Source organism: Monodelphis domestica, chromosome 5 (assembly GCF_027887165.1).
Source record: "Monodelphis domestica isolate mMonDom1 chromosome 5, mMonDom1.pri, whole genome shotgun sequence".
NCBI lineage: Eukaryota > Metazoa > Chordata > Mammalia > Didelphimorphia > Didelphidae > Monodelphis > Monodelphis domestica.
The window spans coordinates 113,957,313-113,968,821 of record NC_077231.1 but is presented as its reverse complement, the minus strand read 5'-3'; the positions used below and the strand labels follow the sequence as shown (position 1 = coordinate 113,968,821).

Below are 11,509 nucleotides of genomic sequence, written 5' to 3'. Positions count from 1 at the left end.
CTCATAATGTCAAGAGAAATTGAAGAAGGTTCATAATGAATTGGGTGGACTCCCTGAAGAGGATTCCTGAGAGAGGACATGAACAGGATGATCAGGCATGGGTGGGTTACTATCTGCATTGTTGGGAGGAACAACACCATTTGAGTATAAAATAAGACTTTGGCTGATTAGTTCAGAGTGCTAAGGTAGGCCAGGGTCAGAGAGTTAACTTTCCTTTTTTACTGACACAGATCACAATAAGGTAACTTTAACCCAGCCATCCAGAAAATCACAATCATTGGTCACAAAAATATCAGGGCAAGAAAAAAATTGTTGAATATATCTAAATTCATCACCCTACTTGAAAAACCACCTCAAGTATATACCTCACTGAGAATGAGTTGGTCAAATCAATACTCCTAAGAATATATATGGTTTGCATATAGATATACATATAAGATTACAGAATCATAGGATCTCGGAGTTGGAGGGGATCTCAGACTGACCTATACCTAAGTGGGAATCCCTGTCTATAACGTACCCGTCAAATAGTCATCCACACTGCTGCCAAAGAGAGTTTACTTAAGCACAGATCTGACCAGGCCACTTCCCTACTCCACAAATTCTAGTGCTTTCCTATAGCATCCAGAATCAAATATCTCTGTTTAGGTGGTAGAGCCTTTCACAGACTTGGTCTAACCTATCTTTCCAGCCTCATTGGGCATTACTCCCCATCCTGCACTCTATGATTCCAACCAAACTGGCCTTCTCTCTATTCCTCACACAGGAATTAGCACAGTGTCTGGCACAGAATAGGCACTTCTATTAAATACTTTGTTGATTGGTGGATTGAAGATCTCCTTTGTTGGAGAAACTCATTGGAGAAACCTTCCAAAACCAACATTTATCTTTGGGATAGCTTTTATTGTCAGGAAGGACATCTTGTCCTAAAACAGAAATCCTTCTGCAGTGTCTACCAGTTGATCCCAATTCATAGGATTTTGAGCTAGAAGTAACTTTAGAGGTCAGAAAATCAGAGGACCTTGGAGGACAGAAAGATGGCGATCTGTGTAAAGTCACAGAAAAGTATTAGAATCACAATTTGAACTCAGATCCTATGACTCCAAAAACAAAGCCCTCTTTCTCCTGATTCTTCATATGGGCCAAGTAAAATCAGACTAATTCTCCTGCGTGGTCTCCCTTCACACCCTGTTCCCACCTTCCCTTTACCACTTAGTTTATTCCACAAAGAGCGCAGGGACTAGAAGGTTTGCCTAGATAAAATGGAGACCATGATAGCACTGAATCGTACAGGACTATTGTGAAGATGAGATGAGATAATTTATGTAAAACACTCAGCAAACTTTCAATTGCTATATAAATGCTAGCTATTATTATTACTCCCACAATCTCCACCTGTTAAACCACACCCCAGGAGTTCCAACACAGAGCCGCTCCACCCCAAAAGTTACTTGCAAAATATCCCTACTCCCTGGTCCTCTCCAGCCATCTCTGCTGGTCCCTGATTATTTGTCCTTTTCCCTTCTCTCTGTGGTGAGTTCGTTCCCATTCTTCCTAACTTTTCACAGAAGCTAACAAAAACTCTTGCGATCTGACCCTGGAAACTTGACTTAAGGAAGAAGCAGTTCTGAATGAGATGGGGGCTGGGCTGGGAGACAAGAATGAGAAGAAGGACCCAAAGAGGTTGCTGAAGAGAAAAACATTTTTGGCAACCCCCCACCTCCTCCACCCCTCCATTTCTTCGGCATCTGTAAGGTTTCCCTAGGCAACATCCCAGCTGTCCCACACTCGGGCGAGATCTGCTCTGTGTGCCCTGAATTAAAAAAGCCAAATGCCAAACTCCAGAACAAAAAGACTGTCTGCTGAGGCCCCCCAGTGAATGTCCTCCTTGTGAAGCTAAGAAGAGGAGGAGGAGAGAGACGGAGAACTGAAGAGGGGCGTGGGGAAGGGACAGTAGTCCATGCCATAGGGGTTGAGTTCGTGTCTGGCTGTAGTCAGGAAGGAAATACCCCGAGGCAGCGAGCCTTGAAGCCCAGACAGCTTGGGGCTTCCAGTCTGAGGATAGGTCTGCCCAGAATGCCCCTTCCCTGACCTCTCAGGGCGGGAGAAGAAGTCGGGGCGGGGGAAAAGGGGGTGGCAGAGAAGAAGGTTGATGTGAAGCAAAGGGGAGCGGCTGATCTCTGCCTCCCCATGCTCAGAATCTCTTCCACCAGAGAACCTCGAGCTTCAACGCCCCTGGTAAGTGAGGGGCTGCAGGGAATTGGGGGGGGGGGCAGCAAGCACCCTGCTGTGACTCAAGTATATACCCGCACCCACCCACCCACCCTCGCCTCACACTGCAGGGAGGCGGGGCAGCCAGCGTGGCATAGGGATGGGGCGGGGACTCTGGAGGAGGAAGGAGTAAGTGCTTTCCAAAGCCCTGCTAAGAGCCACGCTTCGGGGGCCCCGACTGGGCTGCAGCTTCCCTGCGCAAAAGAGGAGGTGACCTCCAGACAGTTCTACTACTGAGGCAGGGCAGCTAGCTGCTGAGTTATGGCCAGCTCTGCCAAGGCAGGCAGGAAAAGCAGTTGAAACCTGAGACGTGCTTGCTTGTGTGTATGTGTGCGCCCCAGAGTGCTTCCCTCTCATCTATGTACTGGTGTCTGCAATGTCCTTGTCTGTTTGGGCTTTATGTCATTGTGACCCTTCCATCTTATACCTTCCTTTCAACTCTGAATCTGTGGGGTTTTGTAACTTAAAAGAATCTCTCTCTCTCTCTCTCTCTCTCTCTCTCTCTCTCTCTCTCTCTCTCTCTCTCTCTCTCTCTCTCTCTCTCTCTCTCTCTCTCTTCCTCCCCTCTCCTGCCCATCTCTCCCCTCCTCCTTTTCTGTTGTCTCTGTCACTCTGTCACTCTCTTTAATCTTTAGAAATGATGGCCTGGACTTAAATCCTAATTATAATTCTACTACTTTCTGCCTGTGTGATCTTTGGCAAGTATTTACCTTCTCTGGAGTTCTGTTTCCTCATTTATTAAATGAAAAGTTTAACCTAATTTCTAAAGCCCCTTATAATTCTGATCCTGGACAGAAGCACTATAAGCCACAATAATTCCCTTTTGTACAGTAACGCAGCACAGCGCTCTAAATAAAATAGCATTAAATTGACAGAAAATGTAACTATGGGCATGATTGTCTGCGAATGATGCAGAACTGCACATGCATATGTGTATATGTAAGTTTGGTTGTCTATAGAGTGGCATGGTGAAAAAGTTATTGACTGGGAAAAATCAGAGGATCTGGACTCAAGCCCTACTTCTGACCATTATTATCCTATAATTACTTTTATGACACTGGGCAAGACACTGAACCTCCCTAGACCTCAGTTTCTTCTTCTGTCAAATGAGGGGCTTGAACTAGATAGATGGTCCAGCTGTCATTCTGTGATCCTGCTTGCATATTCTGAGCTCTGGGGCCACTTGTATCAGGAGCTAAGAAGCACATTGTTGCACGTATTTCTATATTGCAATCTGGCCAAAGCTTTTGCAGTGTAATTACAGCTTGTTAATTGATTGATCAATTCTGTAAAACTCTGAATGAAGCAATGGGAGTTCTGGGGTTTATTTCTATGATTTACTTGTATGAACCTACTGGAATACAGTTATAGGGAAGACAACCTGAGTTGTGCATAGCAGGGTAGCCTGTGTGTTTGTTTGCATGTGATGTGTCCATTGGGTATGTTATCTCTACGTGTGTGGTTTCTATGATGTTACAGAGGCGCCTACCATGTGCTGTGCGTAGCCCATGTTACTCTCTAGGGTCCAATGTGTAGGTGTTTGGTCTAAGGAAAGTGATATTTGATCTGGGGTATGAAATGTTTGGATAGAGTACATAGTATCTAGTTTCTGGATATGCTATTTAGTTGCTGGGGTCTGCTATTGTGACTTTGTGAGGGAGTACAAATACGGATACTTCTATTTACACTTTATCTGATTCTACCTGATTAGAAGAATGATACCAGGGGTATCCAGGCAACACAGTGGATAGAGTGCCAGGCTTGGAGTTGGGAAGACCTGTGTTCAAACTTGGCCTCAGATACTTCATAGTTTCCTGGTCCTGGGAAACTCGTTTGACCTCATTTGCATAGCCCTTGCTAACTCTTATGTCTTGGAATTAATACCAAGACAGAAGATAAAGGTTAAGAAAAAAAAAACCTTATGCAGAATACTTCTCTTTCTATTGGCATGGATAGTGTCTAATTTATATATATATATATATGTACATATATATGTACATATATATATATATATATGAGCATGTTTGGAGGAATGGAGGCATAGTTGGAAAAAATAACTTATTCAAGGTCACATAACAGGAAATCAGGGGACAGAACTAGCCCTTCAACTTCAAGTCCAAAATGCCATTCTCAACAACTTCTAGAGTTTAGACCTCATTGCAACTTAATTACATACTTTGGTCCCCATTTGACAAAGGAGAAACATAAGGTCATGAAAATCAAATAATATGCCCAGCTCATAAGAGCCTATGAATTCTAATCCAGGTGTTTTGACTCCCAGTGAAATACACTTTCCAGTATACTACGCTGTAATGTTGGGTGTTATCATGTAGGTTGAATTAGTTATTCCATTACACATACCAGAATAGATGTAAGGGAATGAACAGACAGCCCCAAGTAACTGGTACTGAGAATTGGAAGTAGCATTATCTTTCCTACAATGCTTATCACACACTGGAGGTGCTCAATACAAATTTGGTGTCCAAGGAATTCAGTACAATGAAGAGAACTATGCCAAGACACTTCCTAGATCAGTGATGGTGAACCTTTTAGAGATGGAATGCCGAGCCCTGCCCCCACCCCACCCCCAGACCAAGTGCTGAACCCCTTCCCACCACCACCACCCCCTAGAGACTGTGTGCTGTGCCCTGCCCCCTTTACTCCACACAGGGGAGGGAGAAAGTGCTCTCATTGGGCTGGAGGGTGAAGTGAGGTATTTTCTCAGCCAGTGTAGAGAGGGGGAGGGGAGTGGCCCAAGTGCTTCATTCCTCTCCAGCTCTGTCATCTGTGAGCCATATACCTTATTATCCACTGAGAGCTCCCATTGGGCTGCTGGACAGAGGGAAGGGTGACATGAAAAAATGTCATCCAGGGTGGAGAGGGAGAAGGGAGCAGCTCCACCTTAGCCCCTCTGCCTTTCTAGTAATGAACTCTGGCAGAGGGCACAGGGAGGCACACATGCACAGAGAGTGTTCTTTGTGACATCTTTGGCACCCATGCCATCACTGTCACAGATCCTCTTTGCTTTCTCTAGTCTAGAAGCTATCTATTATATTACACTGAGCAATAATCCCATGTTTCTATAAAAGGACGACCTAGAGGTAGTGGCAGAAATATATATTAAATTATATATCATCAATTATTTTTCATAATGATAAAGGTTCTTAAAAAAGTACAATGGAAATAACCAAGAGAGCCAAAGTAATGAATGATCCCTAAAATCGTTTGATTTTAAACAGATAATATTATATTTTTGTTTACTGACTTTCTTCTTGAGGCTAATATTGAAATGAGTCTGACTTCCCTGAAGACAACCCAGCAGATGATGGAGTATAGAAGAAAGAAAAATCAGACCCCTAAGTATCATATTTCCCCAATAAGATGTCTTTCCTCCTAACTTTCCATTTTCTGTAGAAGGTATCGCCATCTTTCCAATCACTATGGTGGAAAGTCATAATCATCTTTGCAATTTTCCTCTCTGTTACATGCTACCATCAACTGCCAATCAGAGCAATTCAATTTCTACAGTATCTTTAAAAAAACAAACAAACTTATCTTCCATCTTGGAATCAATATAGTGTATTGGTCTAAAGCAGAAAAGTGGCAATGGGGGTTTAAGTGACTTGCCCAGGGTCACACAGTTAGGAAGTATGTGAGGCCAAATTTGAACTCAGAACCTCCCGTCTCTGGGCCTGGCTCTCAATCCACTAAACTACCTAGCTGGCCCCTCTACAGTATCTTTTATATCTACCCTCCTCTCTTCTCTAATATGCTCTACCACACCTCTGGTCCTTATCACCTCTCATCTCAACTATTTTAACATGTTTATAAGTAATTCTCTCTGCTTCTAGACTTTACTTTCCCAATTTAGGGGAGTAACATGACCAAAATAATCATAATAATATACAAATCTGACCACGCTATTTCCTTACTCAGAACCATTAATGAGTCTCTTTGGCCTTCAGGCACAGTCTCATTTTAACCTGTCTTTCTACCCTCATCTTCCATAACTGCCTTTCTATACATTTTATATTTCAGTCAAAGTAGTCTTTTCCCTCTTCCTCTATCTAAATACAGACTGTCTCTCAGAGCTAAAATTTACCCCTTTCATTTTTCCATGTTGAAATTCTTCTCTTCCTTAAAATAAGCCCAGCTTAATAATACCTTCTCTATGGAGCTTCCTTGATTTCCCTGACAAAAAGTGACCTCTCCCTTCTTCATGCATTAATAAGAGATTTTTATGTTCCTTGCTCACATTTGGACAAATCTAACAAAATGGGAAATATTGTTCACAGAGCTCAAGAACTTATGGAGATGGAAGACCTCTTAGATGAGCTCATTTGGTCTGTTTTAAAGATGAGGAAACTGAATTCCCAAAGTTTTCTGTAGCACTGTCAGAGTCAGATCTAGAATTCATGTCTTACAACTCTAAATCCAGGACCCCTTTCCAAGCTAATAGGCTGCCTTTCCTACATCACACATTATCAATTGTTGAATCATATTCTAGGAAGTGGCCATAGTTGGGAAAGGAGGAAGTATTGAGCTATGGAATGTCCATGAAGAAGACAATACAGATGCAGAGAATTGAACGCACTGCCACATGGTTAGTGATGACTATCTGTCTCCCTATGATGATTTTCCATTCTTCTGCCATCTCTACACCATGAGTAAGGGCCCAGTCTGAATCATATTTTGTGATAGTCCCATCTAATCTGCTTCTGGAAGCAATCAATAGAAGCCACTCAGCAACCAACTTATAGTTTTATATCTAGAAGATATTCATTCAGTTCATATTTGGTGAGTCTTGTTCTCTAAGAGGAGCATGGCCTGCTTTTAGTCATTTTATCAACAGCATGGATTGGCTTTCTTTTCTTTTTTTAAATATATCTTATTTTTGATCTATTACATGTAAAATAATTTTAGCATTTTTTTTAAGTTTTGCATTCTAATTGACCCTCTTTTCAAGCTTCCAATCCTTCTTCTCTAGATGCAATGTGTGTGTTTCCTGGATAAGATGTGTGAAGGTCATGAGCAGGGTGTGAATTCCAAGGAAAAAGTGAAAATGAACCTTTTCTTAAGACCTTAATATGTAGTTAATGATGGCTGCGTGTAGAAGTGTGCTAGAGCTAGCTCGAGTTGGCTCATGAGAACCAACTGTTCAATTTTCAGTATGAGCATTTACACCTCTGAAATCAGCAAAGTACATATCAGGACTTGATTTATTATTTTGTTCATTATGTAGACTTTAGAACGTGATGGGGGGAAATGTAATGATACAGATTAAACTTTCCTTTTCTGCTACATGTATGTCCATGGTGAATTTCCTCTGTAAACCCTTTACCTGGGTAAATGCAGAGTATAAAACCATCCATTTTATTCAGATAATAGAAGATCACCATGCTAACACTCCATTGTTCATAGGATCCCTAAATTTGGGCTGCTCCTTGAGTTTGACCTTTAAAAAAAAGACAAGACCTACAAAGGAAACAGAGAAGTCTCTTTTACACCCAAAAACACATACATGACACAGACATAAATTCTCCTTTAAAATTCCAGAATCAAATACTGGTGTTCCCAAAGAACTGGGTTGAGACCAATTGAACCACTGAAATGATCACTGAAAGAAGCCTCCATGGTGTGAGAGGGGTCAGGCAAATGGCACATAAATTACACAAGCATTTACTGAGCAACTCATGTGTCCGGCACCTACGGAGAGAAGGAAAAGAAATGTAAGATATGGCCCTGCTTGAATTGGGCCACACGGTTGGTTGAGGAGACAAGACTAAATTAGAGAGTAATTTGGTACTAAACTATATGGTCCTGATTATAAGTGCCATTGGAATTCAGTAAACAGAGAACTCATTGTAGACTAGAGAAAGCTTTGGAGTAGAGGCAGGACAAGCTGATTCTAGGAAGAATATTCAAGTTAATTCACATACATACATGTGTGTCATGTGCATATATATATGTGTTCATATACATATCTCTGTGTATGTATATAACTGGTTAATAAATTTACCCATTGTGCCTAGTCAAACTTGTCTAATATAATCCCTTTTTTTTTAATCCTCACATTCCATCTTAAAATCAATACTATGAATTGGTTCTAAGACAGAAGAACAGTAAGGGCTAACCAATGCAGGTTAAATGACTTGCCCAAGGTTACACAGCTAGGAAGTGTCTGAGGCCAGATTTGAATCTAGTACCTCCTGTTTCCAGGCTTCACTCTCAATTCACTGAGCCACATAGGTGCCCCTAATATATTCAAAGAAAGAAAAAATGATATGATATCTTTAAGAAGTTTCTAACTTAGAGCAAGTTATGGGTGGGAAAATCAGTGGGAGTTGAATATCCATTATCCAATCCTATACAAATTAATTTTCTACACAAAAACTGAGCCTGGGGTGACTTGGTTCCTAAGGAAACACTCTCTCTCTCTCTCTCTCTCTCTATCTATCTATCTATCTATCTATCTATCTATCTATCTATCTATCTCTTGTGAAAAGATAATCACAGGAAAATATAATGTATAGAAACCGTTCCAATAACTTGTAACTGTTTGAGGGTCTCTTCCATTAGTCACAAGGGAAAGCAGATTTGGGGCAACTGAACTTAATGGGAAAAAATTGTTCTATGCAAAAACAGAGCCAGAAGTGGGGAGAGGAAGAGGAAGAAGGAGAGGGAAACATGAAAGGGAGAGAGAAAATTAAAAATAAAAAAAGAGAATTAAAACAGTTTCTGAGAAGACTAATCAGAGAGTTAAGGCTTTCAAGGGCTACTTTAAAGATTGGAAATCTAGCAAGTGGTCACTTGGAATGGATGAATAGCCAAAAACTAGTTAGAAGCCTGAGATATAATGTTTTAAAATGATAAAGAACTGAGTTAACAGTAGGAATAGATTCATAGAAAGTTTTGTGGGAAAAAGTACATTTAATTTCAACTCAAAGGATTGTAAACCTTTAAACATTGTTCTGTAGCCTATCTTGGTTTGTATATTATGCTAATGTTGCTTATCACTAAGAAGTTAATATCTAGTCTCCTTTAACCAAGAATATTGTTTCTATTCAAAAGTTAATTGACTTGAAGATCTGAAAAGTCTAATCAGTTAGACCCCAGGCATCCTCACAGTTGTTCACCTGATCAGCATAGATACTTCCCAGGAGGCAATAATCTTAGAATCCCTGTAGAATTTTAGAGTCAAAAGAGACCTGGACAACTATCTAATCTAACCCTCCTAGTTTTACAGAAAAGAAACTGAGGCCCCGAAAGATCACTGGACAGATAAAATGAAGCAGAGTTAGGCTAGTAACCCCAATCCTCTGACTCTAAAACCCAGAACTTCTGTTGGCTGACTTTTCTATTATAACTAAGAGTTTACAAAGCACTTTCCTCACAACAACCCTATGTAAGTTAGATAATAAAAATATTATCAGCCCTATTTTAAAAATGAAAAAACTGAAAGGAGGGGATAGAAAAATAACTTGCCCTGGGTCACATAGCCAATAATAATCAAAGTTGGAATTCAAACCCAATTTTCCTAACTCTAAATTCAGCACCATTTCAACAATATTGCATTCAAATTCTTTGGAACTTTTCAAATCCAAATGTAAAGAGTAATAGCAATCATCAACAATGAGTGATATACAGAGAGAAAGAGAGAATAAAATGGATAGAGCAAGAATAATATGGAAAGAATTCTAGGTATGGATTCAGAGGCCCCAGGATTAATTCTCTGTGTGATCTGTTTCACCCTCATTTACAACACTAGAAGGAAAAAAGAAGTGGCATATGGTAGCCATTATTATTAGATATTAAAGGACTCCGAAGAAGTATCTTGGTATTATGGAAAGAGCACTTACTTTACAATCTTATGTGACCTTGTGTGTCTATGTGAACTTGATCAACTTCCTTACCTCTCTGGGCCTCAGTTTCCTAATTTATAAAATGAGGGGTTGGACTAGATGACTTCTAAAGTCCCTTCTAGCTCAAAGTCTAGGACTCTATAATATAATTCCAGAAACACCCAATGGTGAAGGTAAACTTGATCTTTTATGATCAGTAGATTTACAATAAGGGTCCATGACCAAGATGTTTTGAGTTCTCTATACGTGTTCCTTAAATCAAAATGGTTAACATTCATGGCTACTTTATAGAGAGAGGTGGGGAAACAATTACATATCAGGTCCTTGTTCTTCTGCCTTTGAGAATGGTTAGTCCAACACTTTTTAGAAGAGCACTGATAAGCTAGAGAGTGTCCAAAAGCATGCATGTGAACACAAAAGTGAAGGGTCTTGAGTCAATTGCCTATGAGGACCAGTTGAAGATTCAGGGATATTTAACCTGAAGAAGAGAAGAATTGACAAGCAGGGATGAGAGTGGGGGAGCATTACAGTTGTCTTCATGCTTTTAAAGGCTATGATGTGGAAGCTGGATTAGACTGGCCCTGTTTGGCCCCAGAGGTCAGAGAAAGTCAGTGGGTGAGAGTCACCTTGACAACTTTAGGTATGCTGCCAGGAAAATCTTCCTAACCACCAGAGATGACCCCAAATGGAACAGGCTGCTTTGAGAAGTGGTAGATTTCAACTCCTAGAGATTTTGACCAGCAGCTGGATGATCACCGATCATGTTAGTCATATTGCAAATTCTGTTCAGCTCTAGGTTGGTCTTAAATGCCTCCTCGCTCTAAAATTCTTGATTTTGTGATTTCCTAAAGGGATAGAAAGAAGAAATAGGGATTTGGGATACAGCAGGGAAATTACTCTTATGACACAGCATTGCTGATGTCTATGTAGATCAGGGAGAAGTTAGCAGATGATGTGAGGAAACAGATTTCCTGAGGGCACTAATTGAACATTCCATGCAGGATGTCAAGAACAAGAGCATTTTTTAAAACAATAATTGGTAAAGTACCTTTTTGCTGATAGCTTCTGAAACTGTCCCTTTCTCCTGGTCATTTAGGAAATTTGAAGTTAAAGTGTCATATCAGTACTACCTATTTTTATGATTACTATCATTGCTGATTTAAATAAAAGGGCTTTTCCAGCATGCTTTGCATTTTCAAAAGACCTTTATCTTCACTACATGTCAATTCTCTGAAATTATACAAGAAGAAGAAGTACATTCGGAATATAAGCCCTTCCATTTCCAGATTGAAAAATGGTCAAAGGATATAAATAGGCAGGTTTTCAAAAGGAGAAATCAAAGGTATCTATTGTCAGATGAACAAAATGCTGTAAAT

General features: G+C 40.4%; 1 protein-coding gene across 1 annotated transcript in view; it reads left to right on the top strand.

The window, feature by feature from the left end:
* Positions 1–1,658: 1,658 nt before the first annotated feature.
* The window catches only part of TSPAN11 (tetraspanin 11), a 190,584-nt gene continuing 180,733 nt past the window's right edge, over positions 1,659–11,509 (top strand). Inside the window, exon 1 of the mRNA XM_001372627.5 lies at positions 1,659–2,238. The gene's annotated coding sequence lies outside the window, so the exon portion shown is untranslated. The remainder of the gene's footprint in view (positions 2,239–11,509) is intronic.